This window comes from Amblyomma americanum, chromosome 4 (genome assembly GCF_052857255.1).
Source record: "Amblyomma americanum isolate KBUSLIRL-KWMA chromosome 4, ASM5285725v1, whole genome shotgun sequence".
Lineage (NCBI taxonomy): Eukaryota > Metazoa > Arthropoda > Arachnida > Ixodida > Ixodidae > Amblyomma > Amblyomma americanum.
Genome location: NC_135500.1, coordinates 85,280,918 through 85,297,151, shown reverse-complemented (window position 1 = coordinate 85,297,151; position 16,234 = coordinate 85,280,918). Strand labels below are relative to the sequence as shown.

Here is a 16,234-nt window from a genome sequence, read left to right as displayed (position 1 = left end):
GGCGTGAATCCAGGTCGTTTGCTATAGGCAACGTATTTACGCGGTAGGCGAGATTTTCACAAGAGCGAAGTGAAGGCACCTTAACAAGGACACTTCGTCTTCCTTATCTTTAAAGATTATTCCTGTCATAAAAACACATCCGCAAACACATTATCTCCGGAGACGATACGTGAGTTGAATCTGCTGCCAGCCAGTACTGTAGAAAGGCTTACAACTGAATCATTTGTTAAAAGCCTTCAGCTGTAGTTATAAGCGCTTTGAACTCAGCCACTTGTAACTTGTAACATTATTTTTTATACTATTTTCTTAATCTGCGCCTGCATTCCCTCGGTTGTTTTGTCGATTTTTGAAGGCAGTCTCGCTGTTCCTTGTTTCTTTTTCGCATGTATTACTTGTGTCAGTACTTCACGCCTCCTACTCCTGGTTGCAGCCTCACCTTGAAGCTAGCAGTTTTTTATAAATAAATGTCACGCCATCTTTGTAACCAAGGAGCTTCTTGCTGTGAAATTTCAAAACTGAACGCAGCCGTGCGGATTACTGTTTTACGTGCACCAGAACAAGTTTGTGTTTGTCGGAACGTTAACCATGACTAATACATTTGCTGTGCACCCGCACAGCAGTGGGGTCCAAAGACACTGAGCACTTTGTAGGGTGCAGAGGTCTAGTGGTGTGAGGCGCAAGGTCCTGTGTACGCAACCAATGTAGGGTACACTTGAGTGTGTCATGCAGGGCTCAATTTTGTCATTGATGAGCACTCCATGATATGTAGATGCATTGCAGTGCTGCAGAAGCAATAACAGATGTGCTATATTCACACATCGTTCCTAGCTGGATTTCAAAAGTTTGGAGTGCGCTTAGTATGGTGTACGCGAAGTGCAATTGTTTAATCAAAAACATGGAACTGTGCAAGAATCTCACCGCCTGTTTGGCTGCTCTCCTTTTCTGCCGCCTTCTTAATCAAGTTCATGTGCCCAGCCAGAATGGGTGTGCAAGAAAGAAGCAGATTTCTCAAACCAATTTTCTGTAAACAACGCTTGGCAGTGCGTTCATTCAGAGCGGTAACTCTAAAGGCGTAACTTATTCCTGATTTGTCTCGACTGCTAAAAAGTACACGCGGATAGCTTGTGGACAGCCATTCTGCGCTCTGCCTCTTTGTCTGAGGATCGTATTGAAAGCAAGCCGCCGCAGTGGCTGAGTGGGTATGGCGCTTGGCTGCTGGCCCGAAAGAGGCGGGTTCGATCCCGGCCGCGGCGGTCGAATTTCGATGGAGGCAAAATTCTAGAGGCCCGTGTACTGTGCGATGTCAGTGCAAGTTAAAGAACCCCAGGTGGTCGAAATTTCCGGAGCCCTTCACTACGGCGTCTCTCATAGCCTGAGTTGCTTTGGGACGTTAAACCCCAGAAAACCAAACCATGGAAAGCACCATGTTTCTTCTTCAGCAATCATGCTGTCGACGAATCCTTCTCTGCCTCGGTGAGCAAATCAGCGCTCACTGATGCCCGCGTATCCTTCTGGTCCTGTGTGAGGGAGTGCGGTAAAAGTCTGGCATTCAGCTTTCCTTTCCCCAAGTTCTCAAGCAAAATTTGGTGGCATGTTGTCTTGCTAATGTCGAGAGCATCAGATAGCATGCGGACTGCAATGGTGCGGTCTTGCTGTACGATTTCCTTGATCTGAGCTACGTTGTTTCCATTACGTGAGGTTCAAGGGCGCCCCTGCTGTGTGCCGTCTTCAATCGACGTTCTCCTCGAAACGAAGCTCTTGTGTCACTCGGAAACTCGCGGCCGCTATAATATCTCTTTGCCGTAAACATCACAAAGGAGCTAATACGTCTGTGTGGCTGTCTTGCCATGCTTCACAAAATTATATGTTTACACGCTGTTCGAGGTGGACGTGAATACCTCCACATTCAGTGACAGTAGAATGCGCAGACGGCTTGTGACAACGTGTTTTTCTACATGGAGTGTCATCTAGCGGCTGCCACACCAATTAACATAAATAGCTCAGGTTATCCCGAAAAGATGGAACTAATCACAGGCATCAACATTTTTTTAAGGAATCATTTCTAGAGAAGAAAAACCAGTCACGAAACTTTACGGACAGAGGTTGTATTTCGGGCATGTCAAACGAGTGCACTGTTACTCGAGATATTTGAATCCCGCATACCGGGATGATGAAAATGCAATCATTATCTCCCTGACCACACATCCTTGCAATATACTGCGATGTTTACAGCCGGGCGCAACCTACCCATCGGGCAAACCTGCCGGTAGACAGTGCACCTGTATTTCCTAAAAGACAAAAATGCAGATTAACAACCATCTCTAACTAAGCTCGCAATGCATTAGCACAGACAATGTCAAGCGTTGAGAGCTTGGCAAGGAAGACCTTTACAGAAGATTTGTTGGAAACAGTAGGTAGCAGAAAATAACGATGCATGCAATGTGTCTTCCTTGCCTACGCTCAGTGTATATGTAGAAATTCAGATTTGCTCACAAAATCCGGAGTATGAATGAATCGTATGCTTTGATTCCACGTGTTGAGTGAATCACGCTTGTACACTAGCACTCTAGAGAGATGTATTTAAACCTAGTACCATCTATGACATTCCGCACTGCGTGAAAATAAAAGGAGGCGGAAAATTTACATATAAAATCATTCTGCTGTATAGTTAGAGATCGTGGAAAATTTGGGTTGCATCCGCGACAGCTTTTGCTGCAGTCAACTCTTCACACGCTCATGATCGTAAGCAAGCGAATGCGTTCTACGTGTGGATATCAGGTGCGTCGATATCAGGTGGATATCAGGTGATTCTAAAGCATGCATGTCGATCGAGGCACTTGTGCACGAAAGTGGGCTGGTCATTTCTCGGCCCCTTCCGGCACGCGGGCGGCCACCTGTGTAGTTTTGTGCCAACACGGTTCCTGGTTTTTTTTTTCATCGGCCGAAAGCGATACAGATGCACCCAAAATAAATATAAATTTTGTCGCATCTCGTTCTCTGCCATATATCACAAAGAGAAAAATTCGCAATAAGTTTTACTTGGCATGCTATTACTTGATTGTGTTAATATTGCCAAATAAATAAGACCGCAAAACACAAAACATTACATCGTTTTAATCGCTCGCGGCAACTGCGAAGACAAAATATACTACTGTGGTAGGGAAATGGCAGGAGGACCGAAAGAAGACAAGTCCCCTTGTCGCAGCTTTGGTCGAGAATCCTAAGGCTCCCCACGGAAGAAACTAAGTATATTTTGAGCTACGTATCTACCAGCTGTATGGTAGCGCGCGACATAAACAGTTTCAAGAGAGCACTTGCCGATCAATAGCTGTCTTGAGCGCAACGGACTTCACAGCACAACGAGAAAAAGGGTAAAATGATAATGTGGCGTTCCGATAAAAAAAAACATTATACGGGACACGCCACCTTATTTGAAAATATAACAGTCTAAGGAAACGTCGACGATAGTGTCGTAGACATCAACGTTGTAACTCCGCTCAACTTGTTTGTTGCGGATGAATTACTACAGGCATGGCATTTAGCCTGGCTGTCTTCATCGCTGCAAGCTGGTCAGATCTTAAGGATTTTCCGTATTCTGAACCGAATCTTTTTGCCCGTCGTTCTCGCAGCGGCCGTGAAAAAAAAAGTCGATATCCTTGTCATAATCCGAGGAGGACACGCCTTCGTCGAAATCTGACTCACTGGTCATGGCGATGCGAATTTGTCAGTGGTCGATTGTCTGAATGCGCTGGCGAAGAACATGTATGGAAGATCAGACAATGCAGCACAATCTGCGTCACTACTTTTGGCAATCACGAGACCAAGCTGGGCTATGCGTTTTCCTGATCATGATGTCGCAGCACAGACTGGACCCCAGTAATTTATATCGAAATAGCTGACCTTAATAATGTAATAATAAATTATTTATCGGACATATATTATTGCTACAGTGCGTATCATGTTTCCAGAACTAATACGGAGCGTTTTAAACAAAGGACGCGCAAACAAAAACCTTCGTGTCTCCAAACCTTTAACCCTGTGGAGTATAAGGTGCATATGTGTCCCTGGTTTCCACCATTTACTGCTGGGAGTAGTAAATGTGTCGCATATACCGCTGCTGTGAACAATGAGTGCATTTTTCCCAAGATATCTGTGCCGGCAGCCGAAACGTCATCATTTTTCTTTTTAAGCGCATCTGGTTAGGCCGGTTGGCGTTAGCGTTTCTCCAGCATAGCGCCGCGGTCAGATGGTATGCCGTCATACCATTGGCTTGAGTATCACTCCATTCTGACCAATCATAGCGGCTCGTTCCCACGATGTCGTGCGTAATGTCACCTGGTGTGTTAGTGCCACTTAGTGACATCGACGGCGCATAAACCGAAAATGAGGCCTTAGTAGCTCTTGCTGTTAAAGCATTGGTGCAAATGCGCCAGAAATGAAAGTGTCTCTGCTGATTTCGTAGCACAACATGCGTCACCTGTCTTCCGTACGCGGTCATCTATGGAGCACTCGCAGACACAGGTAGCCTAGTGTGCATATCCAGGCGAGCTGTGCTCAGCTAGTGAAAAAGAGATTTTTCTTGTTTTTTGCGTAATAGCACCTGTCGCAAAGGAGCGCCGAGGCACAAGGTTTTTCCTTCCACTCAAGGTGAAGTCACACCCCCATTTCCTAAGACTTTAAGAATTTCACCCTAAACAAGCCATGCACCAAACAGGGAACAGCTTGTGCACACTGCATAACCGGTGGGCACACAGCGGCACTGGGGATCAAACCTCGATCCTCCCGCATGTGAGGTGGATGCTCAAATGAATAGGGAACTGTGGAGTTTGCAAAAGTGAGTCTCCTAAAATCTGTTGTGCTAGCTCTGATATTCGTATGTGTTAGAAAAAAGCAAGCGATAAGTGCGTTTTGCTCTGTGTGTAACGCGTCTCGTTGCGCTAATTGGCGTGATAAATGAAGATTTTATGAAACAGGCCATACCGATGTAGTGGCTAATGGCTTAACCACTGCGCCATTGTGCCAAGCCTGGTATGAGGTCTCCCACGGATCTATAGATGTTAAAGATATTAACCAAATATGCATGTATGGGCCATTAAAACTATATATGCCTTTAGGCAGAGCGTGTGTCACCTAAATTTTTTTATTCCTCCAGGATTTCTTAGCTAGACTTGCACAGTTTTCGAATTAGTGTTCCACAGGCGCTCACATTACTCTATAGGGGAACGGAAAAATGTGGCACGCACACCGATGTTTGTCACCTTTACCTAATTTCGTACTGATTTGGTAGCAGCTCTGCAGCATCTGCAGTCAAGCCCAGAATAAAGCTTTGCTGAGATATGTATCACCCTTGTGCTTTGTACCAAGCAGCCGCCGACGGCTGAAGGCCTCTTGTGCCGCACGGACGACTGCCGCTTCATCGCCGACTGGTTCGGCGTGATTCTCAACCGCAGCGTGGACCCTTGCGACAATTTCTATGACTTCGTGTGTGGCTGGCATCGCGGGCCTGAGGACATCTTTTTTTCGGTAAGCACCCCACAAAGACATCTGTGAAAGCAACATATGTTTTTAAGCATTGTATTGTGGTGTTTAACGTCCCAAAGCGACTCAAGTTTTGATGGACGCCGTAGAGAAGGCTCCGGATAATTTCAACCACGTCGGCTTCTTTTAAAGCACTGACATTGCACAGTGCACGAACCTTTAGCATTTTTCCTACATCGATAGGGCACCTGCCGTGGCAGGGATCAAACACAGGTATTTTCAGACAACAGAAGCGCACCATAGTGACTGAGCCACTGCGTCACTGAGCCACTGCGGCTACTAGCATGGATAATGAATGACGTGTGTTTGGAAGATCCGTCATAGCTACTCTATCGCGCTTGCATTCAACTGAAAGAGCCTGATCAGGCGTTGTTGCATCCCTCCGACCGAACTCATACAGCCCCAAATCACACAATTGGTGCAATCTTACAGATTGAACTCGCCAAGATTCACATACGCATTTCTCGCAGATCAAATATCCAGAGCGCCAGAGTGAGAGACGAGAGAGCTCGGAAAGAGAACCTGTAAAGGAAGCTAAACCTGCAACAAAGGAAGGATGCCCCCAGAACCCGCAGTATTCCACATGAAGACGTTGTGCCGTGCTTACATTGGATTCCTGCTTTTGGTAATACCTGGGTTAAACACAACTCGAGCAGGGAGCCACATATGCCTCCGAGGGCTCGGTTCCTTGGGCCTTCCGTGCACGATGGTGCCCTGACAGGTGCAGGCGGAACACGAGGTCTGCAAATGAGAATTTGAACAAGACAACGCGACCCTCTGGATCAGAGATAAGCACAAGAGGAACTGCTCTAATTAAAAGCCGACGAGATATCCTCCAAGTTAACATTTTCATCCAGAAACATGTAAGTATTCGTGCCAGTTTATTTTCTTATGTGCACATCATAGGTAGTTCGACACGCTTTCATATTTCATGCGTTCTGGCTTCTTATTCTTCACGTCAGAGTTTGATTTTGTGATATGGCTTGTGCTTGAACAAGATAGGGATTAGACAATTCTTGCGACGGACGATAAGGAAGCATTTTTAATGTGGGCTGTGTGCTGGTTTCACTGCAGAACGTTTCAGAAAAGGCGCACAAAATTCTTTTTAAATAAGTGTCCCTTAAGTATGTTTCCCTAAAATGCAGCAGTCCACACCAAAGCTCAGTAACAAAGGGGACGCTTAAATGTGGAGGACAAATTACGGTCATTGAACTCCGTAGAACTATGTGCAGATTTCGGTAGTGTAGACCAAGAATTAGAAACTTTTTAAGTACGAAACTTAAAAAGTTTCACCAAGACATATTTCGATTAAACGTTACTGCTAAAGTTTTGATCGTGGGTACTACATCTAAAGGACAGGACCTGAACGGTGGTTTTACTTAAATGGGGTGATGAATTTTAGAACACAAAATGAATACTTGAGTCTTTGAGGTATTCATTTTCAGTGTTTTTTTTTTCAGGTTCCTTTGATCTAGTTCTTTTGAAACCCAGTTTACTTTCTCTACCAATTTATCTACATTTTCGTGAGATGCAAACACACTAGTGTCATCTGCAAATTTAACGAATTTTAGAAGTCTTACGACACGAACAATGTCATTAATATAGGTGCTGGAAGAAATAACCAACGGTCAAACTGCTTATGAGATGCGAACCTCAGAAAATTACCGGCTCTTGCGAAATTGTAGATAATATTTTTTAGGGTTTTTAGTAACCACGATATAAATCGTAGTGGAAAGATCAAGCGCTTTCGTAAAATCAATAATGACATCAGCAGCTACTCTAGCTCGTCCATGTTTTTTCAATATGTGTCCTTTCTGGTGGAGTAAACATATTAAGTGGATATATATTTTCTAAAACCATATTACATGCTCGTGAATATACAGTTTTCAAACTCAAAAGAATTAATTTGCTTATAGCTAACATTTTATTAAATTTTAAAGTACTTCAAGTATTGATATTGGTCTCTAGTGGTTCACGAGCATTCTTTCACCTTTTTTTTTTGCAACGGGCAGTCCATACTGCACTCCACTAGAGAAAAGAGTATTACAAAAACAAAAATTCTTGGTATTCTTGGTATATGCGTAATGCAGGGAAACATTATGCCAAAAATGAATTGATCCGGCTTCATTTGTCACCCGTGAACGTCACAGGTCGTATTCCAGTTCACTGCATGAAAAGCATCAGTACCTGAGCTTTGTGCATAGGTTTAAAGAATAAGAAATTTTTTAACCAATCACCATTACTTCGTTATCACCAATAACAGCATTATAGATGCCAACTAAATGTTTATTGAATGTTTTCGCGAACCCTACTAATAGATTCTAACGTAATTAATTTCAATTTTCACATTTTAGACATGAGACCGCAAAATGCCTTTCGTTGGCAGCTATTTGGGCTGCAACAGAAAACATAACTGCTTAGTTCTTACTTCTTAGCAAAAGGCACAAGAGTCGGAATTACCCTCGTTAACTAGTTGTACGTTCTCTTGCACTGGTTTTTTTGTTTAGCCTGTGCCCAGCTTAAATGCCCCGATAGTTAACTTTACTCGTTGCGAGACTAATTTCTAACCCGTAAATGCAACGAGGATGAAGCTTAGATTTTAATCATTGATGCGGTTCGCTTAGAAACTGGAATCAGATATTGCCCGTCTGGGTTTGCCTGAATTCTGCCATGCACGATGGCTGTGCCCAAAACAAACGAATATGAATTGCAAGGCCACCTGGAGTGGAGAGCGCTCTGGCTACGATGTTTCGACTAATAAAACTGAGGCCTTGGTCCTTTTTCTAAGCACATTTCCTCATAGAGTGCCGAGTATCAGGCCAAATGAAATTTTGCACGCATTGGAAGGCCGATAGGTACCCGATGGCACGGGATATCCAAGGCGCCCCTCGCGCAGACGGCACAGATGTTGAAGCTAATAGGGGCCGTGTCTGACCGTTACTAGAAAGCGATTAAGTCATCTCTGCCAGTCTACGCTGTAGGAGAGGGCCCTATGACATAGGAAGACGAACTTTGCGCCACGGTTTACTGTCCTGTGACTGACTTCTTCGTTCAAGAAAGGCAAGAAAGATTCGCACCGAAAGCCGCTTCACTTGTTCTACAGGTAGCTTGTGAATCTTTTTGCAAGCAAGTGTACACAGTGAAATTTAGATGTTGATTATGATAGCCGACGCGCTGAGCTGCGTTTCTTGGATCGATTTAAATTGAGCGCCCAGGGCAAACCAATGCACAAAGATTTCTATATAATTTTGAGTGTGCTTTCTGTTACACTTGTGAATAAATGCTCTTGTTGAAGGCCGTTTTAAAAGCTTACAATCGTTAAAGTTAAGGCAACGTCAACGATGGACCGTGAACGGCTTCGCTGACTGGTTTGTGTTTATTTTTAACCGATTTTTTTATCAGCCGAATTTGCCCCAATAATGAAACATTCTATTCATGACGGATTTTAAAGGCGCCAAAAGGAAAACAAGACAGAACAGGAAGACAGATGACTGGATGAAGCGCAGCTTAAAAATCATTTTTCGCACCCAAGACACGCGCAGTCTTCTGGCACATTCCAGCAAATACAGACGTCAGCGCCAGTTCCTCCTATAGCGACCGCAAGGAAGCAAACTAGAGCGGTGTATCACCGTCATGGCAACGGCATCCAGAAGAAAAAAAACATAATGCCAAGTGGGATACGAAAATCTTCCGATGAAAAAAAAGGAGCTTCGTATGCAAGCCGCTCAGACAACTTGGCCAACTCCACAGCCTTGTCGAGCTGCGTGCCTGGGCAGCAATAATTCACTTCCAAGTATCAGTCCACCTTTCATCATCATCATCATCATCATCATCATCAGCCTTACTACACCCACTGCAGGGCAAAGGCCTCTCAAATGTCTCTCCAATTAACCCTATCATTTGCCAGCTGCATCCACCATTTGCCTGCAAACTTCTTGATCTCATCCGCCCACCTAACCTTCTACCGCCCCCTTCTACGCTTACTTTCTCTTGGAATCCACTCCGTTACCCTTAAGGTCCACCTTTAGTCTTCAGCATACATCGGCAAAATTCCGAATGCTCACTCAGGCTCACCCACAAAGGTTTAGTCAATTAAAATTCACTCTCACCAAGGCGCAGGCTCACTCATACTCATGAACTCACTCATTTAGGCGCACAACTCACTTGGGCTCACTCAGACTCACCGGTCAACCGGGCTCAACCACCGATAGCGACTCACATCTCACTCAGACTCATGACTCATCTGGGATCACTCACTCATTTAAACTCACGACTCATTCAGACTCACTCATTTGAACTCCCGACTCACCTGGACTTAAGACTCACCTGGGCTCACTAATTTCGGCTGGCGACTCACCTGGACTCATATATTTCGACTCACGAGTCATCTGCACTCACTCATTCGGACTCATTTGCACATTTCAACTCATGACTCACCCAGGCTCACCTTGACTCAAGACACCTATAAACCAACAAATTGGACAGCTTAATGGTTTTACGTCCAAAGGCCCAAGTTGCGCTCCTAAAATGCCAAAGAAGGTGCTAAAAACATGGTGATGCGATGAGCTCTTAACTGCAGGTGGCCTGTAGACATGCCTGGCCGAGACGTCTAGAGGCCTGCTGCTGCCGCTCGCGGGACGTGAATGTCTAAGCCCGCTGCATGTGTCCTGCAGCCAATTAAAAAACAGCAAAGAACTAGAGCAGCTGTTTTTAATTAAACCACAGCACATATCCAAAGAGTACAAACGCGGCGACTAATCAGCGTTTCTCGCCCTTTACAAATGCTCTAGACTGCAGCTGCCATAAAATTACATGCAATGGAAAAATGAAAATCCTCTACATCATCATCTCGATAAAAGCACAATCACCATCACGAGTTTGCATGCAACTCACGTTTATGAACGTTACAAACACGTGCCCAATTGGCCTCATGGATGCAGTTGGGATCGTGATACTGTTCAAACTAACATAATGTACTTATTTAATTTGATAAGCCCACACTTTATTGGACTGAATAGGGTTGAGATCACAATCTAAATATGAGCCCATTCTCACCACGACACAGATTATGATCTAAGCGTGAGACCGTAGTCACAACTCAGACCTTGATCAGAATGTGGGCCTGGACTCCTGACTCACATCGTGATCCGAATGTGAGCCCGAAATCACGACTCACATATTGATCTGGATGTGAGCCCGGACTCACGACTCACATCAAGATCTCAATGTGAGTCTGCACTCGCGACTCAAATCGTAATCTGAACGCGAAACCGGACTCACTAACGACTCAGATCATGATCAGAACTTGAGTCCACTCACTCACAACTCGTGAACCCAGACTCACGGTTCAGATCATGATTTGAAGTGAGCCTGAGTGGCGCGAGGTTGTTGACTCAGGAGTGAATTTGATGACCTATGGCCGCAAAGTTCACCGAAATAGTTCAAACCGAATCTAGTTGGAGTTCTGCTTTCCCTGACGAGCGTCGTGTGCTTGACGGTTCGGCTTCGTGCGAAGCAACCCCCGCGAAGGAAGTCTTATGGCCGAGTTTTCATATCGCTTGCTATATTATCTTGTATTATATATATATATATATATATATATATATATATATATATATATATATATATATATATATATATATATGCGTATATGAAGGAAGCCTACAGTCACCGAAACCAAGGTGCCTAGGGCAATGTTTTCTATTTTTTAAACTTGCAGTGCCAATCAATACAAGAGTAATTCAATTGATCTCTCACATAAAGAAAATTACTTATAAGGCAGCAGAAAAAACAACCATGCCGCCGGTGGGATCCAAACTCACGACATCCAAATGTCGCGTCCGGTGCTCTACCAACTGAGCTACGGCGACGGCTGTCCAATCTGCTGCTATCGTGGGTATTTATGTTTTTGCGTGTAAGCGAACCTTGAGAGTGTTCACCAGCGCCACCCTCGTCCATAGCGGTGGACGTAGCACGTCCTGCATTAGCACGAGTGTGATGTGGAACGTCATCTAACGGAGAGGGCGGGAACTGGGCGAGAACCCTCTTATGCTACCTATGGCATCAAGACTGCCAGAACCGAGACCCTCGTTAAGCTATTAGCTGACAAGGGAAATGAAATGGGGGGCTCGTTTGACAAACATATGAAGGAAGCCAACAGTCACCGAAACCAAGGTGCATAGGGGAATGTTTGTTATTTTTTTAAATTGGCTGTGCCAATTAATGGCAGAATGATAATTCTATTGATCGGTCACTTAAAGAAAATTACTTATACAGCAGCAGAAAAAACAACCATGCCGCCGGTGGGATCCGAACCCATGAACCCATTGAATATTACATATATATATATATATATATATATATATATATATATATATATATATATATATATATATATATATATATATATATATATATATATATATATATATATATATATATAATATATATTATATCTATATATTATATCTGCTGAAGGATTATACCGCAGGCTCTGGACAGGTTAAAACGCGTAACGTTGCTACGAGAGCACGACGCTATGAACGCGTAATGTACGGGGTAGCGCAACGAAAGCGTTTGTTTTAGGTCAAATGCTTAGGGGAGTACCCATAAGTGGAGCAGATTTGCGAAGGGAGCAGTTAATCTTTGGCATCCACCTAAGCGCAGCCATGCGTCTAGAAAGGGGTACCTGTGCACCTTCCACAAAGACTTCATTGTTAAAGAAAAATTATTCCTGGTCCATGGTTTGAACCTGGAACCTTCGCTTCACCGGAGAAGTCTCTCTACCAATTGGTACAACTGCGAGGGCCTTGGTTTGAGCCCCGGATCAGGGCGAATTTTTCTGTAACTGCGAAATTTCTGTGAAACCTGTGCAGCTATCTTTTGTAGCCGTATGGCTCCGCTTGTGGGATACCGAGTAATTGATCCCCCTACAAATCTACTCCACTTTTGGGGGTTTCCCAAAACAATTCATCAACACTGTTCCCACTTCGAGTTATTAATTTGCACTTACCCTACCATATGCTAGCTATCCTGGTGGGACTAGTTGGCAGGGTGGCTGCTCAGGTGAAGGGTGGTCCCTGGTTCGAATCCCGGACACAACGAACTTTTCTTTAACTATGAAGTTTCTGTGGAAGCTGTATAGCTTTCCTTTGTAGCCGTATGGCTGCACTTGGGTCAATGACAATCCGTAATCTCTCCCTTTATGTTGTTGTTAACTAAATGAATTCACCGATATCGACTGTCCTCTACAATTAGTGTTTTTGTCAGTAACAATTACAGGGACTTTCACTGCCTTGTAGGCTGCTTCTCGCAAATGTGATCTCCGTTCAGATGTCACGCGCACTCTATGCAGCAGATTGGTCGCAGCGCCATGAGGCTCGAATGCATAGCAGTAACTTATGGACAGGGGTTGTTTTGCACTAATCACAATAGCCAAGCAGATGGCGCTAACCACAGCTGCAGCAATTACGGCCATGCGCTTTCCATACTTCCTTTCTCTTCTCATTCGTCCTCCGGCGCAACAGTGTCGCATAGTCGTCGCTTACGGGATATTAAAATCCGGAATGCTGTACATACTTTGCACTGTACCTAAGATGTTTTGCAATTTTACGCACATGCTGTTTGAGCAGGAAGAGTGCCTTTTCGCCGTAGCACTATCAGCTGTGTAGCGCATCAGAATACAGATAAGACGTGCTAACTAGTGTGCTGTTTAAGCAGTATGGTTTAGTTGCCGTGTTATTTATTACTGCAAGTCTCCTTATTTGTTCACAGGCGTGTAGTGCACCGTAATATCCTAACACTTCTTTCGAGTACGCAGTTACCCTGGGCCTTGTAGCACAACAAATTTTGGCTGCATCTTCCCAAACTAGACGAGATTTCAAGACTCTTGCAGGCAGAGCAACCCCTCCAGTGCACCTATGTCGTGGAAACAGCCAAAATATATACTGGGCCACAATGCCGGGGGTAACGGCGTTTTCGAAATTCTGAACACTCATATGGAGGTTATCCACGGCGGGCTACCAGCCTCTCCAGCAATAAGCAGACTTATATGAATATGCAAAAGTTACATATTCAGTATTGTTTAACCTGGTAGCTAGTTAACAAAGCTCAATACTCGAATGCGCTATGCCACTCGCAATGCTATGATGAAAACAGCGGCCTTTAACCTAAAAAAAACTGTTTATTTAATTTGTTGAAGGTCTCAGGTGAAACACCCGGTACATAACTTCTATCGTCACATGTGCATGCAAGGCACCCAAAGATCAAGGAAGGCGCGGTAAAGCAATTCTTTATCAGCGTGATTTATCATGCCGTTTTTGATCTATAGGTGACTTTTCTGCACATGTGACATTTAAAGCTATACCAGGTGTTTCAGCGAAGCCTGTCACTAATTTCAAACTGGAGATTTTGATCTGAAGAAAAGCTTTTCGCTGCGTAGAAATACGTGTGTTGGCGGACGTTAGAAAATACGCGATTTATATTAGTATTTAAAGCTATTAGCAGATTGAGTTACTAACATTTTTACCGCTGCGGACAGGTGCTTCACTGTAACGAAAGATTTGTAGCTGGCCTTAGCGATAGCCATGTGAGCTTTTCCATGTGACCATGTGACATATGACCATGGTGACCATGTGACATATGTCACGTGTCACGTGTCAATATTCTCTGCCCCGCCCACTCTGGAGCAGCAAGGTCGCAAGAAACGGGGAGCACCGCGGCGTGGGCGGGGCAGAGATTGTCACGGGGCGCGTATGCCACGAAGTTGCACGATTTGATGGGCGCTGAACAGCGCAAGGAAGTGCGTTTTTGAAATTTTAAAAGCTGATATGAATATTACTAATTGAATTTGAAGTAGAGGGTACCAGCGTAAACGAAAGGTACACAAGACAGAAGTGCCAGACACGGACAGGTGCGGTACTTTCTACTGCGCTTTATTAGAACAAACATTGCCGCACGAAAAATTCGACGCATGCGCGTCCTATTACTTGTGAATTGATGAAATGATGATCCGTTTATTAATGTCAGCTTGATCATGTGTTGTTTTGTAGTGATAGCTACATTACGGTAGCATTTTGAGCCTTCAGCGTGGCGGCGCCGCCACCCTATGGCTGCGCTGCCACGCGGTGGCTGCGCCGCCACGCTGCCACGTGGTTGGTCACGTGGTGCGGAGCAGCTGCGGGTGGCATGGCGCCGTTGCTGATCACGTAATTCTTCACGTGGTTGGTCACGAGACTAGCCACGTGGTGCGGAGCAGCTGCTGCTGCCGGCGGCGCGGCGTGCCGGAGAAACCGGTCTGCAACAGCTGTGCTCATGCGCCGGGTCAAGTGGGACGAGGATGAAGAAGGAAGACCCAGCGCAACGAAGCGGCAAAAGAATGACTTGGAAATTCAACTGAGCAACTCGGCCAGCTGCAGCTATCGCGTCACTCCAGGTTTAACCAGAGCTGAACCGCCGCAAATTTTTTATCTACCTGCTAGGTACGTTTGTTCTTTGTTGGTTAAACACAAGGACACATCACTTGTACTGTTTCCTTTCTGACTGCCAATATGAAAATCTAAACTTTGCAACCCATATCCAGTGATTCTCCTCGGGAAATTATTCGCACGATCGAAAATCGAACGTCCTGACTCGACGATGTGATGTACTGCTTGAACTAGCAAAAAATATGCTCCTCGAAGGGGATGCGTCGGCTAAATTGTACTTCAGGAAACCAGGCGAACGCGTTATAAGGGGCGAGAGCTTGAACAGTAAGCAGGGCGAGAGCCCCGTCAGCCAGCATTAAAATGCATGTACCATTCTGTTGTAGGGCACATATTCGCCAATGGTTCGATCCCGGTCGCGGCGGTCGAATTTCGATGGAGGCAAAATTCTAGAGGCCCGTGTACTGTACCTTCACTACGGCGTCCTTCAAATCCTGAGTCGCTTTGGGACGTTAAAGCCTAATAAACCAAACAAAACATATTCGCCAAGTACCTTAGCTGCATAAGCACCGTACTTTATAAAGTTACTTTGATTTTACATTCTGTGGTTTTTGACTTTCGCAAGAGGGACAATTACAGCTTCATTTTAATATGAATAATCACCAGTAAGTTTATTGCACATCATTGGTATTGATTTCGGAAGGCTTTGTCAATTTGAGGTTCTAAGTCCTTAAATTACAGTTGTGAAATGAGAATGGTGTGTCGCTTGCATAGGATAAAAAAGTCGAATGAAGCTGTAAGGATGTTGGCAAATTGACACCTAGTATCGCCAGGGGGCGCATAGCTGACCATGAAGAAAACAACATAGGGGTCACGCTATCTCGTGTCAGCCCAATCGCCAGCTCCTCTGCCTAGTTGAGAGCATTAAAGCTCCCCTCTCCAACATTTACGTACTATCAAATACAAAAGTTTGTGGGGCACGATTTCTTGGAAAAACGTTTATTGTACCTCCACCTCGCTACTCAATCGCCTGACATTGGTGCTAGAGGAAGGGGAATTTAGGCTTTTAATACATTAATACAATATCAGGTGACCAGGTAGCGAGGTGAAGTTTCAATAAACGCTTTTCCAAGAGCTTGCATCCCACAAACTTTTGTCCCCGATTATGCATGAATCTGGTGGAGGTGCGGGGTTGATGTTAGCTTATACAAGAAACCCCTGTAGACAGCAGCCACGTCGGCTGAGTACTACTTCACAACCCGATATACTGCTTC

General features: G+C 44.7%; 1 protein-coding gene across 1 annotated transcript in view; it reads left to right on the top strand.

The window, feature by feature from the left end:
• Positions 1-16,234, top strand: part of LOC144130228 (neprilysin-1-like) — a 159,800-nt gene that overhangs the window by 9,803 nt on the left and 133,763 nt on the right. Inside the window, exon 2 of the mRNA XM_077664201.1 lies at positions 5,368-5,523. The gene's annotated coding sequence lies outside the window, so the exon portion shown is untranslated. The remainder of the gene's footprint in view (positions 1-5,367; positions 5,524-16,234) is intronic.